This window comes from Leptonychotes weddellii, chromosome 13 (assembly GCF_054177405.1).
Source record: "Leptonychotes weddellii isolate Sample4059 chromosome 13, ASM5417740v2, whole genome shotgun sequence".
NCBI classification, from domain to species: domain Eukaryota; kingdom Metazoa; phylum Chordata; class Mammalia; order Carnivora; family Phocidae; genus Leptonychotes; species Leptonychotes weddellii.
Window position 1 is genome coordinate 70386518 of NC_138381.1, and position 21674 is coordinate 70408191.

At 36.2% G+C, this 21674-nt stretch overlaps 1 protein-coding gene and 1 long non-coding RNA gene across 4 annotated transcripts in view; both read left to right on the top strand.

Annotated features, from left to right (window-relative positions):
• Positions 1-21674, top strand: part of MED13L (mediator complex subunit 13L) — a 302766-nt gene that overhangs the window by 330 nt on the left and 280762 nt on the right. Inside the window, exon 1 of one of the 3 annotated variants that reach the window (XM_081802122.1) lies at positions 255-842. The exons of the other annotated variants lie outside the window; for them this stretch is intronic. The gene's annotated coding sequence lies outside the window, so the exon portion shown is untranslated. Of the gene's footprint in view, positions 1-254; positions 843-21674 lie in introns of those variants that run through there. 3 annotated transcript variants of the gene reach the window in all.
• LOC145716844 (uncharacterized) overlaps positions 850-21674 on the top strand; it is a 22513-nt gene continuing 1688 nt past the window's right edge. Inside the window, exon 1 of the long non-coding RNA XR_014139783.1 lies at positions 850-21459. This is a non-coding gene — a long non-coding RNA (uncharacterized LOC145716844). The remainder of the gene's footprint in view (positions 21460-21674) is intronic.

The window sequence follows — 21674 nt, forward strand, 5'->3', positions numbered from 1 at the left end:
GCCGTTCGCCTCTCGCCGATTCTCCCCCTTTTGGATCGTCTCTCCCTCGCCTTGGATCCCATCCAGTGTTTATTTGGCTCTTTAAAAATCATTTGTGAGCGCGGCGCTCGGCGTGGAATTTGCATGTGGAAGTCTCAAAGCTGCGGATTCTGGGTCGCACTTCGAACGCCCACCCTCTGTTGCAATCACACCCCCCTTCCCCTCCCCTTTCCCCCCCCTTTTTTCCCTAAATGTGGAAGGCTTTGCCTTGTGCTGCCCGCGCCCGCGATAAGCAGCCTTTTCCCCCCTTGTCGGATCGGCTGCCCGCCCGCCCGCCTTTTGAATTTTTTTTTTTTTAAATTCCATAATGACACCTGCAATTTCGCCCGAAAACAGTTGATTGAATGCGATTGTGTCAGTAAAGGACTCTTACACCCGAAGCTCCCGCGATTGTAAACATCGACAGCCGCCTGCCTCTCGGGGCTTACTACGCTGGAGAGCCGTAAAGCCATTGCACCGAGCCGACGGAAGGTGGAGAAGGCTTTTGCTTCTTTCTCTCCTCCTGTGTCTTTTAAAAACTGTTTTCTCTATCCTAACAACGAATCCACACACACACACAAAAGCAACAAGCTGGGCGGTTTGATAACATCGCTTTTATCTGCCTTCGCCTTTCTCGCGCTCTCTCTCTGATAATTGACAACTTTTCCTTCGGATTTGAATCGCCTGCCTTAATCTTGAAGCAGTTAGGGTGTCAATTGTTCTCCTGGAAGCCTGGCACCCGACGACGACGTCTAGATTCATCGAAATTAAAAATGTATAGGGCTCCAGCAACTCTTTCCTGGCGGTGGCAGTGACATTTGGTGGTAAATGCCATCTTTGCTTTTTATTGGGTCGTATTACCTAGCTCTGAAAACATTCACCTTGTTAAACCTGGCGTTTAGGCTAATAATTGCAGTGCGTGGTCTTTAAATATGTGCTTTGTGCATGAGTTACTGTATGTATAGCTATGTGCCCGGGAGACTACGAATTTGTTTAAATATTGAGCAAAGATTTGTAAACAGATGTAAGGCAATTATGTTTCAAGCGTAGAATATAATTGGAAAATTGGCTGAACGGTTTGTTTAATTTAGCCTTAAAAAAAAAAAACTTATTTTAAGTTATGTACTCTTTTGGGGGGGGACTGCCTTTGGAGAGCATGCATTTTGGAAATTATTTTCTGCAACCTCTGCAGTAGATAGAAGCATTATTTCCTTTTAATCCTTGTTTACAATTACACTGGATAAATAATTTAGTGTTCAAATTGTAATTAGTTACATTTAATTATGGGTAGGCATAGATGCTTTTTTTTTTTTCTTTGAAACTAGTGGAGAAATACACATTCTTGCCAACTTTTCAAATGGAAGTGCAATTCTATTAAATATTTCTTTATGCAGATAAAAAACATCAAAACACGTGATTTTTTACCCACAAAGACAGAGTGACATAATATCTGTGCTTTCAGTATACAATATAGATCAGGTTAATTTTTTTTCCAACATATTTAGGTATTTAATCTTAAAATTTAATTATAAGTTTTAATTCTTCCTTTTCTTACTGTGATAATTTTCCCTTGATCTTTGACATATGGGAATAGAATTCATTTTGCCTCCTCTTTTCTCTCCCCCAGAATATCATTTAGTATCAGTCAGATTCAGAGACTTTAATAGATTAGTAAACATATTGATTAAGGGGTATTTAAAATGGGTTTTTTTTGGTGGCTGGTGACCACATTGATGCTTTAACAGGTAATTAAAATAACCAAGGAGACCAATATTAGTGAGGAGAGAGCCCCGAAATTACCATATATCATTCTGACTGGTAATGGCTTGTGTATATGTGGCTAATTTATATACAGTAGATTTTGTAGACCATTGAAACTGTGTATGTGTAGCCAGCCTTTAAGATACATCATTTCTTTTATATTTTCTTTTTTTTCTTAAAGCTGAAGTAAGGGTGATAATGTTAAAGAGATAAGATGCTTGAGATTCTTTTGGAGAAACAAGCAATTTTATAATAGGAGAGGATTTTGTGTTTTATGAACGACTAGAGGTTTGTACTTTGGGTATTTCTCTCCTCAACCTTTTTAAACCAGGAATTGAGTGTGTGTGTGTGTGTGTGTGTGTGTGTGTGTAGGATTACTCATTAGGTGGCAGCTTTGAAATGCAGAACTGAAGAAATTCATGGTTTTTTTTTTTTTTTAAAGGACTGTAGAATGTCTGCATTCTCTTGTATGTGGAGGGTGGATAAGGTGCTTTTTTTTTTTTTTTTTAATTGAGAATCAGTTAAAAAGCTGCTGATAATGTAAAGTTTTGCTCATTCCAAATGAAGAGTTTTCCTTGAAAATCTGATGCAGCAGGAGCCTAGAATATTAAAAATATGTTGTCTAAAGTACATTGTATAGAATAGTTAATTCCAAAGGAGATAAAGTCATCCCCTGTTTAAAATAAAGCATATATTACAAGAACTCTTAAAGAGATAAGATAATAATATGATAATAGCATGTATTTTTCTTTTTGGCCCGCAGTTTTTTTGAGCAAAGTATTGTTTATAGAGAATTTACCTAGATATTCATATTAATGTGGATTGAAATATAAACTAGGGATTAAAGTTCTGTACCACACTAATGATCCACCCACTTTATGTTACCTTGAAGTGTTCATTATGGCTTAGCAAAAGTAGATTGTGCAATAAACTGCCTTAAGATTTTTGTTAGTTCTTGTTTTGCTTTCTGATTTTCTACTGCATGGTATCAGATTTCCCAAATCCTCTGTCCCCCACCGCCCACCCCCATTTCCTAACATAAAAAATGCCATTGTGTATGTATGATATGGGTGATTGGATGTGTTTCTTATTCTTAACGTTGTGAGATTTGTAGCTCCGGCATTAAATGCATGCCTTGCTGTTAACCTTTGTGACTCAAAACTGTTTTCTCAAGTTGTCCATCACATTTCTGGGAGACTCTTCTTATATATTCACTCAGTTACAATTCAGTTAAGTGTGTTAAATCTTGTCTTTTTGGAAAGTGTAACAGTGCACCCTATGGTGTGTCAACTCACCCTTGAAGGAAGACATAATTTCCAGATAGAAATATATCTTTAGTTTTGCTTCTTTAGTTTTGTTTCTCTATTGAGATCATCTGGAGGAAAGTAATTTTGTGTTAACTAGATTTAAGTATATACTCTTTGAGATGGGGTGATCTAATTCTTATGTGGGTGTGTTCCGCCTTCAGGGTTGTTTTATTTGCTTAGAATCTTCCTGACTATGGGGTAATTGGGTGATGATATCAAATTTTCCCTCCCTGAATTTGAAACACACGTACACATATTAGTACATACTTCCTGTGAAGGACCATTAATTCTGTATCTGAAGCTTTAAGGTAATCTGTTGTTGACCTGCTCTCTTTTCTCTTAGGAGATTTATATTTTTGCAGAGAGGGAAGATAGTTGTAAATATAGAAACTTTGGGATCTTTTCTTTTGAGCTAGAACAAATGGGGAGGGCTGTAAGTTGAAAATGAGCAAAAGGAATGAGTTCTTTCATCTTCTCAAGTGCCAAAATACATACACAGGGTATTTTTTCATCCCAATTGCCAATTTTAGTATTTAAACATAAAGCATCTTTTTTTCAGGATGGTTTATTTTCTTTAATGAAAATATTTATAATTTGCTAATGTGTGTTTTCTGTTTAGCATTTTGTTGTTACTAGCACATGGTGTTACAGTATTTATATATTTTTAATAGCAATAATTGCCACCCGGTAATAGTTGCCATATTAACCTCCAATTGCTAGTAAATATTTTTAAGTACATAATAGACAGCAATTTAAGGCATAGTGTAGCAGTTTACTGGACAGTTTTAAAGAGCCATTTGTACATGTGATGAGTTCATAATTTTAAAGAGAAAATAATGTACCTAAGACTTGCATGCTACAAAATAATGTTGTTGTCTTACTGCTTGAAGTGCTCATTGAGAGGAAGTTAGGTTGGGACTCTTCTTTGTGGGAATGAAGGCCTGGGGGTGCCTTTAGGATATAAGTGTTTATTGAGTTTACCCCAGGTGCTTATATAGCTTAGCATTTTCTTTGGAATGTTTTGGTCATTTTTTTTCATGATTGTATTAGGTATTTATTTGGAAAAAAAATCTCTTAAGGCATTCTTTTAGAGAAAATTAAGTTATAGTAGTGGATTAATTACATATGTAAAAATGGATTCATCTTTTTTGTTCACTGGCTAATTTAGCCTTATTAATTGTATTCATCAGACACTTTCAGAGATCTCCTCTACTCTTGAGATTAATAAAGAAGATACTCTGTCACCAGTTTGTACTATATGCTATAAATTAAGACAACCATTTGCAAAAGATAAGTACATTTTTTTTTTTAAAGATAAGTACATTTTATAGTTATGTTTGCCAGATTACTTAAAATTGAGATGAAACTCAATGTAAATAGTAAAAAGATTGCTTATCTGGATTTTTTTTAATGAACAGTTAATACAACTGTCAAAAGTTTGATTCAGAGATAGACTAAGTATTTTTCTGAAATGATTTGACTTTTGATAGAATAATAATGTTCCCTGCTTCAGTAGTAGAAGGTACCGATGTGTTTTTGTTTTCGTTTTTTTTTTCTGGAAGTGGGTAATGTTTATTTCATAGAAACTAGCCAGTGAGAGAAATCAGACAAAGTTTATGAAAATTAAAAATATGGTTGAATATTAGGTATTATTACTGAAATGTGCATTGCAGCTATTAAAAATTGAGATAAAGACTTTCTGCAACATTGTTATTAGTGCCATTTGTTTGAAATGTATTGTGTGCTAATCTGCTTTATAAACTATTTGTGTTGTGTAGTGTTGGTCACCAGAATTTCTGTTTTGTGAGAAATAACATTTAATGCCTCGCAAAGTGAGGTAATTAGGTAGCCTTAAAATGTGCTTTGGCTTCTAGTTAAAAAAATTCATACACACCCATACACGCGCATGTTTTGTTGCATAGGACTTGCTTAGAGTTTTGGAATTAATATTTGTAATGTGTTCTTGGAATTTAGAACTTTTTTCCCTCTTGAATCATTTAACTTCTTTCTGATCCTGTTCAGATAATTTCCTTTTATAGTATGTGCTTTCATTGTTTATTTGAAAGATTTGAAGCTTGTTAGCTTTGTTCTGTTGGGGGAATTCACTTCATTACATAGGGGAGATGATTTTCCATTAATCTTGGTAAATATTAACATAAATGAGGAATTGTAAATTCAGACTCATTTGCATGAATGAAATATGTATGCATGCCCAATTTTTGTTTAGTATGAAGTCACTTATGTACATCAACATAGTTTTCTGTCTTTTCTTTAGTTGATATAAAAGTTTTAAATTCATTTCAAATATTGTGGTTGGTGTTTTATTTCTGACGGTTCCCTCACTCTGCTACAATGTTTTATTCTTTAATTTTAAAAATCATTTGTAGTATAGATTAGATTTTATCCCCATAAATTGGCTATCATAGTCTTCTTTTAGGAGTGCCTGTTTTGCTTGCATTTATGTTAGCATGCTTTAGTTATGTTTGTTGGAATAAAGTTGTTTTCCTTTTTTGAGCTAATAAAATGTCTTTCAGAGTACATTTGGATTTGATTCTGGAAAAAAGAGGAAAGATGACTTTTTATTTTTCTTTCTAGATGAGAATTAGGAGAATCAGTCTAAGGGAAAATGTTATGTCATTGGCCATCTCCATACTCTGGTTTATTATGTATATTTCTGAATGTTTATTTTCTTATTGGTGAATTGTGGTAGAATCCTATTAAAAACGTATTTTTACTACTGTGAAATAGCACAGAGCCCTGGTTGACAGCTTTCTACATTTTGTACTTTTTCCAGTTCAGTGAAATTCCATTACTGTTGAAGGAACCTCCTGAGTTGATTATATTAAAATTTCATTTGTGTCTTTATTTTGCATAGTTTAGATTTGTAACTTTAACTTAAGAAATGGAAAGGGGAAGATAAAGAGAATTAGGTAAACGTGCAGGTAAATATTTTCTCATTCATCACTAGATCTCTTTACTGTAATAGTTGAGTCATAATTTGTCCTGAATCATTGCATCAATTGGATACATTTAAGACATTTGATATTTAAATTTGAGGAAATGATTTGTTTTAAATAAAATATATAATTGTGAATAGAGTTTTTATAATATTGAGTGGGAATTTCAAAGATTGATCATCTAAAGGGTATATTAAATTGCATGAAAACTGTTTTGATTTTTTTTCCCCCCAAAGGGCATTGCTAAGTTTCTGAGGAAGTATTTTTGTGTAAGACACATGAAGCTTCCTCATAGAGTTCTACATTATTTCATTAAATAGGAAAGATGATTAAATCCATCTGGGTTTAATATGAGAGCTAAGAAGTAAAGCATTCAAAAGAGTATAATTGGTGTGAAAAAACATTTTGTGTTGGCAATTCTCATGATTGAATTTTAATGTCCTAAAGAGAAATAAGGAAAAACATATGTATATCTAACTCAGGAACCAGCTCCTAGTTTATTTTTTTATTATTTATTTATTTTTTCATGTATATATATGCCTGGCACAATCCTACTCATCTTTTAAGTAGGTCAAATATCACCTCCTCTGTGAAGCTTTCCCTGACTCTGGCAGAACTAGTCACTCTTGCTCCGTATATGTACCTTCTTCTATGTACCTGTGATAAGCACATGAGGTTTTGTAGGGCAATGACGCTGTCTGTATCGTCTTCGCATTCTCTTTAATAGTTAGACCTTCATTAACTATTTGTTAAATAAATGAATTACTGGACAACTATTCTCTTCTCTATCTTATTCCTAAGGGAGTTCTCATTGCTCATTTAGGTCCTGATCACATTTATGTTATTTTTCTTTGAACTTACTTAAATTTTTAGCTCTGTATTCTGGATATGTATTTTCTAGGCCATATGTACTGTGGCTTGGTAATATTTTAGGTGAGTTCTAACCTTTTCTAAAGAGAATTCTAACTGATCAAGAGATGTGTGCTTATCATACATCAAAGGAATAGGAATTTAGTTAGTATTTAGTTTTCTGTAGTGTGGTAGGCGACCTATAGATTTTGGAACCTGTTAGAGATTTTGTTTGGGGCTTGATCTACAATTCCTTCATTTTTATTCTTTAAGCTGTACGGTAGGGCTTTTGCTCAATCTTCAGTTTAGGATTACTTTTCATGAGCCCAGCATAATGGGCAGTGAATGGTAATGGGGAAAATTGAGTGGTATTCACATTTTTTATTAGTGACTAACTAGTAAGATCAGATTGGTTGCATTATGGTTATGTGCCTCAGTTTCTCCTTCAGTAAACTTGATGGAAATAGGGCGGGAAATACGAAAGATCATTTTTGAGTACCTTTTAAGGAAAGACTAGAGAATGTTTTTTAATAGGAAGAGACTTCTAACAAATTACAACTCAGGTCAGAGAGTAGCCCTAGGCAGTTCACTAGGAAGTTGCAATGGCAAAATAAGTTATTTTAAGTATGGCAGTTATGTTGTATTTGTACTTGTTTTAGGGGAGCAGAAGATTAAATTGTTCTTGTGTCTTTCCTCATAAATAAGCCATTGAGAAGAAAAACTTGAATTTTATCTTTGGATGTTCCAATTTTTCATTTGTATATATGATTCACAGTTGTGTGGTGTGTCTTTAATATGCTGAGTGATTTTGCTGTACCAACCCTAAGCTATGACTGGCTGAGCCTGGAAATTGAACTGTGGCTCTTATTTGGTAGCTTAAGCTATTAATTCCTTGGCAGCTCCAGAGTGCTCTTTGAACTTTAAATAGCAGTTCTATTAACATTTTGAGATTTGTCTCAGGGAATGTCAGAAATAGTACTTAATAAATATCTTTTTTTTCTTAAAGACTAAATCATGTTTTACTCTGACACGCATGTCACAACCCTTACTATGTTTTGAACAAAGTATATATTCTCAACTACTGGCTAATTTCTATTTTCCATTTCATAACGCAGCAACATCTAAAAATACTGTTTAGACCTTGTTGAAGAAGTGAATTCCCCCACCCTCAATTGTAGTTTTTGTATTAGTCAAGTGGAATATGAATAGAGTCCTAAGTTTTTATCCAGAGGTGTGGAATTTTACATGTAGGTGTTCTTCAGCATTCTAAAATATTTAAGAAAGTTAATTTCTGAGTTTTTTTTTTTTCCATTTAAAAACTTACCCTTCTGTTGCTACAAATGATTGTTAGCTTATTTATGTTGTGTTGTACTTGATTACTTGTGTTATTTATGGCAACATTTTTATGGGAATGAACTTATATTTATTGTTCCTGTTTAGAATGTCAGGAGCACCTTTCCTCTGACTGTAATAGTGCTGGCAGTCAGAGCGGGCACTCCCTAAAAACCCTTCTTGGCCCCAGGCGGCGGGGAGTGAGGACAGCCCAGCACCTAGGCCCTTTTCTAGGCCTTAGAGAGAGGATTGCTATCAGAGAGGCTTGAAGAGAGTGTTGAGAGGTGCAGATTGGCCTCCCCCATGGGAAGAATTTTCCCTTCCCTTCCTGCTTCCTCTTTGATACACTTTTATTAAAACTTTGAGAATAGTGGCAGGTCCTGTGATGTCATCAGGAAAAGATTTTTGTATTTCTTTGTCCTTTAGCTCTTCCCTTACCTTTTTTCCTTCACTCACCATGAGAGATATGGTTTCTACTTGCTATTTTTTGTGGTAAATGAGGACTTCTGAGCCCTAGTGAAATGAAAAAGAGAATTGGGGGTGAGATTGGATGGGGTAGCCAATAAACTACTATTTAGAAACGTTAATTTCTTATATGTTATATTTGAGAAATTCAGGACTTACAGAATTCATTTTTTTTTTTTTAAAGATTTTATTTATTTATTCATGAGAGATAGAGAGAGGCAGAGGCAGAAGGAGAAGCAGGCTCCCCGCGGAACAAGGAGCCCGATGCGGGACTCGATCCCAGGACCCTGGGATCATGACCTGAGCTGAAGGCAGACGCTTAACCGACTGAGCCACCCAGGCGTCCCCAGAATTCATTTTTGAATAATGTATATACATCAGTAGTGATTAAGATCTGGCCTTGGGCTTATAAAAGGGCTAATGCTTTGCTATGTGGGGATAAAAAACCTACATATAATATTTAATTTCTAGGATGCTATATGATGAGTGCAGAGGAAGAGCATCACTAACAGATAGCATAGGACCTTGTAGCCAGAAAAACTCAGAAGGGGAGTTTTAAACTGGATCTTTTTTTTTCCTGTTTTTTTTTTTTTTTATTATTATGTTATGTTAATCACCATACATTACATCATTAGTTTTTGATGTAGTGTTCCATGATTCATTGTTTGCGTATAACACCCAGTGCTCCATGCAGAACATGCCCTCTTTAATACCCATCACCAGGCTAACCCATTTAAACTGGATCTTGAAGGAATTCCTAGAGAGAAATGGAAAGGACATTCTTTGGAAGCTTGGTTGACAACTCTAAGTCTGTCCTTGAGAATATTTGCTGAAGTGGTGTGTAGGAGAACACTTCTGATTTATGGTCTTGGTTCTTGGTTTCCTTTTAAAAAATTACAAAATGTTGAAATCTGGGGTGCCTTGGTGGCTCACTCAGTTAAGCATCTGCCTTTGGCTCAGGTCATGATCTCAAGGTCCTAGGATTGAGCCCCACATTGGGCTCCCTGCTCAGTGGGGAGTCTGCTTCTCCCTCTGCGTGTGCCCCCCCATTTGTGCACGCATACTTTCTCTCAAATAAATAAATAATTAAAAAAAATTTATGTGACAGAGAGAGACACAGCAAGAGAGGGAACAGAAGCAGGGGGAGAGGGAGAGGGAGAGGGAGAAGCAGGCTTCCCGAGGAGCAGGGAGCCCGATGGTGGGCTCGATCCCAGGACCCTGGGATCATGACCTGAGCCGAAGGCAGATGCTTAACGACTGAGCCAGGCACCCCAGTAAATAAAATCTTAAAAAAAAAAAACTTATTGAAATCTAATTTTTGTTAGGTGGAAAACTTGAAGTGTGGGCAGGCCAATTTGGATTAAGAAAGGGTGATGTTAAAATAATCAGTTTTCTAAAATAATTCAGTTCTGAACTTTAAAAAAAAAAACAGTGCTATATTACGCAAAATGCTAATGACTAAAGTGACAAATATTTCAGAAACTGGACAGACGTGAATCTTAAATGAGCAGATGGGATATGAAACTAAAAGCAGGAGATAATCCAAGACGATATAGAAACTATTATGAGAAATGAATTGAGGAAAAACAAGTGTGTTAAATGGTATTACATTTAATAATGTGTTTAAAAGCCTTTCTAGGATTGCTCTCTTAACATAGACAAACTAGAATTGTTGAACTGTGTAACCCATCCTTTAAATTTTGTGCATTTAAAACAAATTAGATTTCGGTCCAGGATTACTTCTCATGAAGCCTAGACATTTAAGTCATGAATGTATGTGTTATATGTGCTTTACAGTTGACTATAATTTGCTTTCTCTGCAATAAAAATAAAGAGAATAATGATTTTTGGACACAGTCATAGTGGACCTTGAAGGGAAGAGAGGTAAGGAGTGAAAGATGGGGAAGTTTGCTATTTGGATGGCGGAGTACTGAACTGAAATCATTACATTTGACTGTTGAGGGTAGACTCTGGATTCTGGTGGGTTGCAGAATGAATGAACGGTACACTTTTCAGCTGAAGAAGCTTGATTGTGAAATTGGGAGTGGGGAGGGAAAGAGATCGAAAGGTAGATTGAAGGAAAGTTTTTAGAATGCAAGAGCCTCATTTGTGTTTGTGGACTTAGGAGCAACAGTAGTGGAGGGGCAGAAAGAAAGATGGAAGATAGAAGAAGGGTTGTTAGTTGATGAAAGGAGTCTGGTGGGAGTTGGTGGTAAGAACCCAGACGATGGCTGGGGTTAGTGCTAGAAAAGAGTAAGACCCCTCAAATCAAAGATGTGAGGTTGTAAGATGTGATTAAGTGTGAAGTCAAGTCTCAGTTGTAGCTTGAGTGCTTTTCAAATTCAAAGATTAAATAAATATATTGAGCTTGAGCCTAAATTTTTACTTGATGTGCTTGTTGTAATCAGCCATCTTTATTTTTTTATTTTCCTTTTTTTTTTTTTAAAGATTTTATTTATTTATTTATTTATTTATTTATTTGGGAGACAGAGAATGAGAGAGAGAGAACACATGAGAGGGGATAGGGTCAGAGGACGAAGCAGACTCCCTGCCGAGCAGGGAGCCCGATGCGGGACTCTATCCAGGGACTCCAGGATCATGACCTGAGCCGAAGGCAGTCGCTTTAACCAACTGAGCCACCCAGGCGCCCCTTTTTATTTTCCTTTAATGGTCATTTTAAGTAGGTCAGATGTCATCTTCTTAATTTGTACACTTCAGAATTATAAAGCTAATTCTGAGCTAGTCATACTAGAATCGACACACATCTGCCCAAATGAGAAGTGCTCTTCAAAGTAAGCCTCCTTGAAATATGTATCAAATACAGTGTCGTCGTCCATATTTTTCTGGTTCTTTTCCTTTGGAATTGCTTTTAGAGTTTAGTCAGCCACTCCAGAAAATCTTATTTTAAGGGATGCCTCTTTGGTCAGTGTCTTTTCTTCTCTCTTTGTAATTTACTGTGTTCTGCTTTTTGCTCTAAATTGTTGCCCAAGCCAGCAGCTTAGTACCTTATGATGGGGTTCTTACTGATGATGAGCAAAAATCCTGGGAAGAACTCTACTTTTGGATATATGGCATACATACATTGTAGATGTGTGCTAAGAATTGCTGCCCTGCTCTTATACAGCTGCTTCTCAGGTTCTGAGTCTAGTGGTTCAATGTATTATGTTTTCAGACAGTTTCAGTGAAGGTGAATTTAGTGGTATATTAATTGGTAAGTCTGGATATTGGGACAAATTAAGTGGAGGTGGGATTTTTGCTTTTTGGGGATCAAGGCAATTATCATAAAGGGGGAGTAGAATTGTAAAGTTGTACCTTGTCTGTCTAGTGAAGATCAGATACCATGCTGAGGTCCATTTTTAGTAAGACTGAAGTAATCATTAAGAAAAGCCTTGGGATAAATAGAAAAAGTATCCTGTTGAGATAATCTCTTAAGATTTTAGCAGAAAGTTTGAGACTGAAGTTTTTACCTTGCCTTTTACTGTTGGTTTACTCATCTGAGACTATCTAGTATGCCATCTTGTATTCCGTAAATGCTCTTTAGCAATTCTTCCACTGGTGAAGATTAGGATACAGAGCACTCATATGTATTTAGAATTTCACTTTCTTGTGATCTGCTTTAGTTTTCAGTGGAGGGGAGGTGTAGAGGGTATTTCAACTATAACAGTCATGCCTATATTAGTTGTTTAGATTAGGAGTTGCAGTGACAAGTATTTTCTATTTTTGGATTAAGGAATATAATGAAATTTTCTCAGTCAGCTTTATTTTTATGTTCTTCAGATTACATGGGTGAGTTTATTTGTAATTCTCTTTTTAAGTTCTTTTCACATTTAAAAAAAAGGAATTGAGGGGCGCCTGCGTGGCTAAATCGGTTAAGTGTTCGACTCTGATTTCGGCTCAGGTCATGATCTCAGCGTTGTGAGATTGAGCCCCATGTCGGGCTCCATGCTGGGTGTGGAGCCTGCTTAAGGTTCTCTCTCCCTCTCCTTCTCCTCCTCCCTCCCCCCTTCTAAAAAAAAAAAAAGGAAAAGGAATTGAAGTCCTTTCAAAAAATGTGGTGTTATAATCCTAGAGCTATAGATATCTTAGGAACATTTACTTACATGATAATTCTCAACAACAGGTACTTTTTAATTTTACAGATTTATAAAGCACCTGAGCAGTTTAACATTTAGAAGTTATATCAGAGTATAAATCTATATCCCAGCTGCTTAAGACCATAAATATTTATCTTTTGAAATATAGGTTCTTAACTAAACTTTACTTACTAAAAGCATTTTTTAAAGTATGTTGGTTTACATACAAAATGTAATCATCTGTGTGGATTGAATCAAATGTCCTGATCCCAAGGAGATTAAACTTATTATATGTCTGTAAATTACTTGAGAGAGATATGTATGAAAATGATATTTTGTTGCTGTTTGGTGATACCATGGTGAAACTGAGGTTTGTAACCCAGACAGATGGTGCTATTCTTGAATCTGTCTGCAGGATCCTATAACATTTAATTAAACAGTGGAATGATTCTCATGAGAACTCATATTTTGATATGTGTAAACTAATAAACTGGCTTCTTTAGTAAGTTTTATAAATTTGAGCTGAAAAAGAAGTATTTACTTGTTCTTAGGAAAGTTTTCTACTGAATCTGTTAAGATGAATAGCTTGTTTTGGTAGTTTATTTGATAATCTTAAGGAATATTCTAGATGAAACAATGAATGAAACTCACTAACGGAGGCACTTACCTTTTTTTTTTTTTAAAGATTTTATTTATTTGTTTGACACAGAGGGAGAGAGAGAGAGCACAAGCAAGGGGAGCGGCAGGCAGAGGGAGAGAGAGAAGCAGGCTCCCTGCCGAGCAAGGAACCCGATGTGGGACTCGATCCCAGGACCCTGGGATCATGATGTGAGCCCACGGCAGATGCTTAACCGACTGAGCCACCCAGGCGCCCTGGGAGGCACTTAACCTTCTAAAGGAGCTTTGAGTTTGTTGCCAAACTTTCTCATATGGTGGGTGTGATACACTGTTAAGAATCCAAAGAGCTGACTTTAACATATTCCAGAAACTCTGAGAAATTTGGTGATATATGTTAACGTTCATTTTAGAAAATTACTATTGATTTAGATTCCTTGTGATCCACCTTACATTTTAATATTGGAATTGAAAATAGAAATGTTTTGAACTGCCCAACCTAGTTTTAATAAATTATGTGGATTCAACTTTAACTATTTTGTAGAAGTTTGATTTCAGTGGTAATAATGTGTGGTTGAGATGAATAAGTTTGTCAGTTACATAAATAGAACATATGTCATCCAACATTTCTGGACATCCTTGTCAATTATTCTTTCATGAGATACACTTTTTATTTAATGCCTAGTCTTTAATAGAAGGGAGACAAGACTGAAAGGTGATGTTTGATGCCAGATTGGATGACGTGAAGAAGCCGTAAGTTTATTCTGTATGCACTGGGGGGATGCCTGGAGGGTTTTAAGGAGGATAATGACATGATCGGATGTATGTTTCAGAGAGAAAACTCGTGTGGGCTCTGGGGAGTGTAGATTATAATAGGGAGAAATCAAAGGCAGAGAGAGAAGGCTCCTAGAGTAGGCTAGATGTGAGAAATCATGCAGGGCTAGTAGGAGTGGGAAGAGATAAATGGATCGAGTGATATTTTGGAGGTACAACTGATAGGACTTGGTAACCAATTACATATGTCATGGGAGAGGAACCAAATGGCAAACAGATGTGTTCTTTCTTGGTCTTATGGCATTTGCATTCTTTTATATGTAAAACAAGGAGGAAGAGTTGGAAGCATCTATGTGCTATAGTTGTTAGCAGAAGACTTATGCTTTGATTACAGGTATGCATATATGAAAGTATTCACTGAGCCTGGGTCCTTGCTGTTAAGTCCTACAGAACTCAGAAAGTTTTAAAATTAATTATGGACAGGATCTTGGGGCAAAGGCAGGGGATAGTGAAAAGAAAGTAAAAACAAACATTAACATCTATAACCTGCCTGTTTTCAGAAAAGATTTGAGGCAATGAGAAGATTTCTCTTTCAAGTTGAGAGTGAGATTTATAAGAGGAAGGAGGGGTGGAGAAAAAACGTGGGGAAGAAGGGAGAAGGCAAGGCCTGTAGGGTGGATGGAAAAGGGCCTTTGGAGAGGTGTGGGTGGTGATGGTGGTGGTTGGAGGTGGAATAAATATTTTGGCAGAGGAAGAGCTAATGCAACTTTGATGATCAGAAATGGGCATGGAGAAGCCCCGACAGGAAGAAAGAAAATAGAGGTGTGTGGGGGGGGTACCCTAACTACATAGCCTTTATTATGTGTAGAGTGTTTGCTTCTAATAGTGGTAAGCTCAGGAAGCAGATTACATATTTTCTCTGCAAATCTGTTTTTGGATGTTTTCATTGAGTTTTTTATTTAAAGGTCTTGGTTACATTTCATATTGGTGATATTTTTGGTAGGAGGAAGAAATAGACTTGTAACCCTGTTTTTCTTCTTGCCTTTCTGGAAATTGCCGATTTGTAGGAATTGGTATAGTGGATAGAATAGAGAAGATACTTGTGAAGACTCCAAACAGTGTGTGTCTTTGGTGCCTCTTCCTCATTCTAACTTTGAGTTCCTTTCAATTTTTATTCTTGCCATTCTGTTTTTGTTTCCTCAGCACTTAGCTTCCTGATTGTACAATATTTTTATAGGTATTGAGAGTGTGATTGTTATGCTATGTCATGTCTTTACCTCACATTTTGGGAAAAGTTTTCACTTCCTCTGTCTCTCTCTGCTGGTCCCTCCATACCCCTTTCGTTTTTCAGCACATTCCTGGGCTCCCTGGGCTGTGGCGCCTTCCCTGCCTGTGCTGCACTTTTACTTGGCAGTGCCAGTTCTCAGTGAAAGCACTAAAATGTACATATGCACTTCAGAACTCTTTCCTGTAATCTCCTTGGTGTGCTGGGGATCTCTCCTGGTGTTCTGAGTGCACTGACTGGCACAGCGTGTGCTGTCCATTGTCAATTGGCTGTAATTCATTCAGCCTTCCCATGTGGGTAGATTTTCACTTGGCTACCCTGAAGGTGGAGAGTTGGCTTTCTTGCAGTTGTCATTTTTCTTTAATTTCTCTCCAAGTGAGGTAGTAACTAATGAAATATGAAATATTTCCAAGAAATGTAACTTCCAAGAAATTAAAACTATAAAAATGAAAACAGTCAGTCCATTAGATCAGATTTACCCCAGCTCTTCCATTCTTGTTAATGTTCCCTTTTTGTGTACATAGAGGTAATCACAATATAAATATAGTTCTTCATTCAGCTGAATTCACTCACACATTTTCCATGTGGTTACAGTTTTGTAGTTACAATTTTAAAAGAAGTTATGTATTTTATATATTTAATAAAAAATTATGTAATTAGTTTCAAATTCAAACAATATTCAAATAATAAAACATGAAGGTTCCCTGCCCCCATGGGGAGGTAACTACCAGTAGTTTAATTTTCGTCATTCCAGAGTTTTTCTTTTGCGTATGTTTGTGTGCATAGATACATATGCAGTTTCAAAATTGTTTTTATTAAATATGAGTACATAAAAGTAGTATGTATAAATCACGTAGAAAGAATCTTCGTGACAAAATGAACACCCATGTGCCTAATATTCAGAGTAAGAAAAAGAACATTTTATCGTTTGCATAGTCCTGTGCTGCCCTTCCCTTCCCATTCTTTCTTCTCCCTTCAGAGGTTAACGGTTATCCTGAATTTTATGTTTATCTTTGTTTTTTTTTTTCTTTTATTTAAGTAGGCTCCACACCTAGCGTGGAGCCAAATACAGGGCTTAAACTCACAACCCTGAGATCAAGACATACGCTGAGATCAAGAATTGGACGCTTACCTGACTGAGCCACCCAGTCCCCCCTGTCTTTCTGCATTTTTTTTTTTTAAATCTCTTATTTTATTTTTAAGATTTTATTTGTCAGAGAGAGAGTGCGGGCGCACACAAGCAGAAGGATCGGCAGGCAGAGGGAGAAGCAGGCTCCCTGTTGAGCAAGGAGTCCGATGCGGAACTTAATCTCAGGACCCTGGGATTGTGACCTGAGCTGAAGGCAGATGCTTAATCGACCAAACCACCCAGGCGTCCTTCTTTCTGTATTTTTAAAAAAGTTTTAATTATGTATGTTTAGAATGTGTGTGTATATATAGTTTTGCATGTTTTTGAGCTTTTTGCAACTTGGTTTTTTAGTCGAATACTACTTTCTAACAGTGTGGATTTATAATTCACTCCTGCACCCGTTTATGCATTCTGTTGATGATGGGCATATTTATAGTTTAAAAAATCATGGGGGAATAATTCTCCAACTTCTCCTGTAACATGCGTTTTCTGCTTAACATTGTCTGAAGATATTTTAAAGTCAGCAAATTTAGATATACCTCATTTTTTTCTGTGTGTTTTTTAATTTAATTTAATTTTTTTTTTAGATTTTATTTATTTATTTGACAGAGAAGGAGACAGTGAGAGAGGGAACACAAGCAGGGGGAGTGGGAGAGGGAGAAGCAGGCTTCCCGCCGAGCAGGGATCCCGATGCGGGGCTCGATCCTAGGACTTTGGGATCATGACCTGAGCCGAAGGCAGACGCTTAACGACTGAGCCACCCAGGTGCCCCACTATATGTTTTTTTAAACAGTTGGTATTCTGCATTATAGGATGGATGCACTATTGTTTGACCATCAGCTGTGAGAAACATAGGTTAACTTTTTTTTTTTCTGAATTAGTACGGTTATGCATTAAATTTTGATAGTTATAGCCATAAATTTTTAAAAAACGTGTCAGTTTACATTCCTATGGGCAGTATATAAATGTCCATGTCTTCTGTCCTCGCCTCTAATGAAACGTATCATTTAAATTTTTTCTACTCTGTGTAAGAAATATCTTAGTATTTTTGTTTTCAGTTATGTATTTCTAATGAGGTTATGAACATCTTTTCATATATATGGGTATGCATATTCTTGTGATTTTTCTTATTTTTTAAAAGCTTTTAATCTCTAAAAAGCCTTTTTGTTTTCCTATTTAAAATTTCCAATCATTGGGGAGCCTGGGTGGCTCAGTCGTTAAGTGTCTGCCTTCGGCTCAGGTGTGGGGCCCCTGCTTCTCCCTCTCCCACTCCTGCTTGTGTTCCTGCTGTCACTCTCTCTCTGTCAAATAAGTAAATAAAATCTTAAAAAATTTCCAATCATTCACTAATAGGAATCTGTATTTCAAGTTAGATCTTACATGTTACACACATTGTTAGAGCTTTTGCTGTTTCTAAAAGTGCTTATTAAATGCCTGGAATTGTCTAGTTGCTTGCCAGCCACATGCATTTTCTCATCAAGGTCCTGATGAGGTAATACTGTTCCCGTTTTTCAGATAAAAAAACTGAGGCAAGAACTTTAAGTAATGTAACCAATGTCACACGGCCAGCAGATGATGGAGCTGTCACTGACTTCAGAGCCTAAACACACTTAACCAGTGTGTACATATTGTATGCTCTTCTTTTTCCTATCTAAATTCTTGAAGGGCTTCTATGAAGCTCCTCCTAGCTATTCCAAGCATTATTGGTCTCTTTCTTTTCTGAGTCTTTTAAAAATTAACAGTGTAGACCATATAATATAGTGCAAGCATGAAGGTAGAAATCACTGGAGCGTATAGATTTGCCTGAGATTAATGGAGTGATAATACAGTTTACATTTTTTTAAAGTTTCATCAGAGATTAATGGAGTAATAATGCAGCTTAAAATTTCTTCCCACAGATAGGGAGATAGATTTTTTTCTCCTAGAATGCTTTATTCCAAATTGAGCAATCATTTGGAAAATGAAAAAGTAGGATAGTTTATTGTTTTGATTGATGACTGGGGCAAGATAAAAACCTAGGTGATGGCATAGTCTCAAAAAAAAAAAACCCCAAAAACTTAGAGGGGCTCCTTGGTGGCTCAGTAGGTTAAGCATCCAACTCTTGATTTTGGCTCAGGCAGTGATCTTGTGGTGGTGAGATTGGGCCCTGTGCTCAGCAGGAAGTCTGCTGGAGATCCCCCCCCGGTCCCCCTCCCCATGTGTGTTCTCTCTCAAATACATCTTTTTAAAAAAATTATCACCTCACTAAAAGTCTTTCAGTTTTTTTAAAATAAAAAAGCTAGAATGCTCACATCAAAAATGACTTACTATAGTACCATAATCATGTGTTTGTTAAAAACTAGACAAATAGCTTAAACAAGATAAAAGTTAAATTTTTTTTTTATATGTATGCAGTGTGGAGGCAGGCATTTAAGAACTGGTTTGGTTGCTTCTCAGTCATCAAGTGTCCCAGGCTTTTTGTTGTTCCTCCCTCATCCTTAGTTTATCATAAGTAGTAGCATATTGTCCAAGATCGTTGTTCAAATTCTAGTCATCATGGTGGCATTCTAGATTGGAAGGAGTAGGAAAGGAAGGAAGGACACAAAAAAAGTTAACTCAAAATTAACTTCTCCTTTTTAAGGAAACTTCCACCGAGTTCCTTAATAACATTTCTAGCCATACTCAGGGAAGTTTTAAGTGAGCATATTGTTCGCCTCAGTAATATAGATTGTATGTTACCGTGGAGGAAGGAGCCATTCATGTTTGGGTAGCCAACTAACAATGTCTGCTATAGAGAGAAAGTGATAGAAATTACTGTTTATAGTCTGTTATTGCAGTTGGGCAAGAAATCATCCTAATGTCACTAATGAACTTCATTAAATAGTTCAGTTCCCAGAAATTTCACAAGAGTGCTCTTTTAGTTAAGGTTAATAAATATAAATCATTAACCAGTGTTCTGATGTACTTAGGCATGAAAATAATTTTTTCAAAAACATTGCATACTTTCTAAAAGAGATTCATAGGGGCGCCTGGGTGGCTCAGTCGTTAAGCGTCTGCCTTCGGCTCAGGTCATGATCCCAGCGTCTTGGGTTCGAGCCCCACATCGGGCTCCCTGCTCCACGGGAAGCCTACTTCTCCCTCTCCCACTCCCCCTGCTTGTGTTCCCTCTCTCGCTGTGTCTCTCTCTGTCAAATAAATAAATAAAATCTTTAAAAAAAAAATAAATAAATAAAAGAGATTCATAGTTAGGGAGATGAGCAAGATGGTAAGATGATATTTTGGCTCTCTTAAAAATAGGGTTTTTTTTCTTTGAGAGATTTTTGTCATGAATTCTTCCATTAGTACATAAAGTTTTGATTATAGAGGTATAATTTACATACAATAAAGTGAACCCATTTTAAGCAAGTACAGTTTCATGAGTTTTGACAAATGTATGCCTATGTGAAACCACCACCGAAATCAAAATAGAAAACATCTGTGATGCACCCGCATCTCCAGATAACCACTCTTCTGTTACTATAGATTCATTTTGTCTTTTCTAGATTTTTTTTTTTAAATCAATGGAATCATATAGGATATAGTCTTCTGTGCCAGGCTTCCTATTGTTGTTTAAATAGGTTATTCTTTTTAATGCTAAGTTGTAATCCCTTATATTGATATGCCACAATTTGCTTACTCATCCATTTATTGGTGATTATGAACATTTATGTACTGGTTTTGTCTGGGATATATGTTTTTATTTCTGTCAGTAGGAGTGCAGTTGCTCAATCATGTGGGAAACATGGGGTTCACTTTATAAAGAACTGTTAAACTTTTAAAATACGGTTGTATCATTTTACATTTCTACCAATTATATGAGAGTTCTAATTGTGATCCTGAGGTAACAAGGATTTTCTCTCATGATTTCTTTCAGAAGTTTTATAGTTTTAATTGTTAGATATAGGTCTGTGAACAAGTGATCTATTTTGAGTTTATTTTTTTTGTGGAATAAGGTAGGGGTCGAAATTCTTTTGGTATGTAGGTATCTAGTTGTTCTAGCATTATTTGTTGAAAAGACTGTGCTTTTCTCATTGAATTACTTTGGCATCTCTGTCAAAAGTCATTTGAATATATTGGATATATGTGTCTATGTTTATGCATAAGTTTATTTCTGGATTTTATATTCTCTTCGTTTGATCTGTATGTCTCTTATGCCAGTACCACACTATTATGATTTCTGAAATTTTATAGTATGTTTTGAAGTTTGGGCAAATTCTCCAACGTTGTTCTTTTTCAAAATTGTTTTGTCTCTTCTGGGTACTTTGCATTTCAGTATAAGTTTTAGAATCAACCTGTCAGTTTTTCACAAAAGATCCTGCAGGGATTTTTATTGTGATTTCATTGAACCTGTAGATCAAATTGGGAAGAATTGACCTGTTCACAATTTTAGGTCTTCCAGTTCATGAAACAGGGTCTAGCTTCCATTTTTTTTTTTTTTTTCCGATCATTAATTTCTGTCAACATTTTTTGTAGTTTTTGATATACTGATCTGGAACATATGTTATCAAATTTATCCCTAAGTAGCTCATATTTTTCAATGTTTCAAATGGCACTGTTTTAAAATACTATTTTCTACTTTTTCATGCTAGTATATAGAAATAGTTAAATTTTGTATATTTACATACTGCAGCTTTCCTAAACTCAATTATTAGTTGTATCTTTTTTGTAAATTCCTTGAAGTTTTGTAAATGTACATGATGTCTGTGAATAATTCAAGATGGTTTTATATCTTCCTTTCCATTTCTGTGCCTTTTACTTATTTTTCTTGCTTTATTGCATTGGTTAGGACCTATAGTACAAAGTTGAATAGCAGAATGTACCTCCTAGCTTTGTTACTGATCTTAGGTGGGAAGTATGCAATATTCCATTATTACTTGTGATGTTAGCTGTAGTTTTTTTTTTTAAAGATTTTATTTATTTATTTGACAGAGAGAGACACAGCGAGAGAGGGAATACAAGCAGGGGGAGTGGGAGAGGGAGAAGTAGACTCCCCGCTGAGCAGGGAGCCCGATGTGGGGCTCAATCCCAGGACCCTGGGATCATGACCTGAGCCGAAGGCAGACGCTTAATGACTGAGCCACCCAGGCGCCC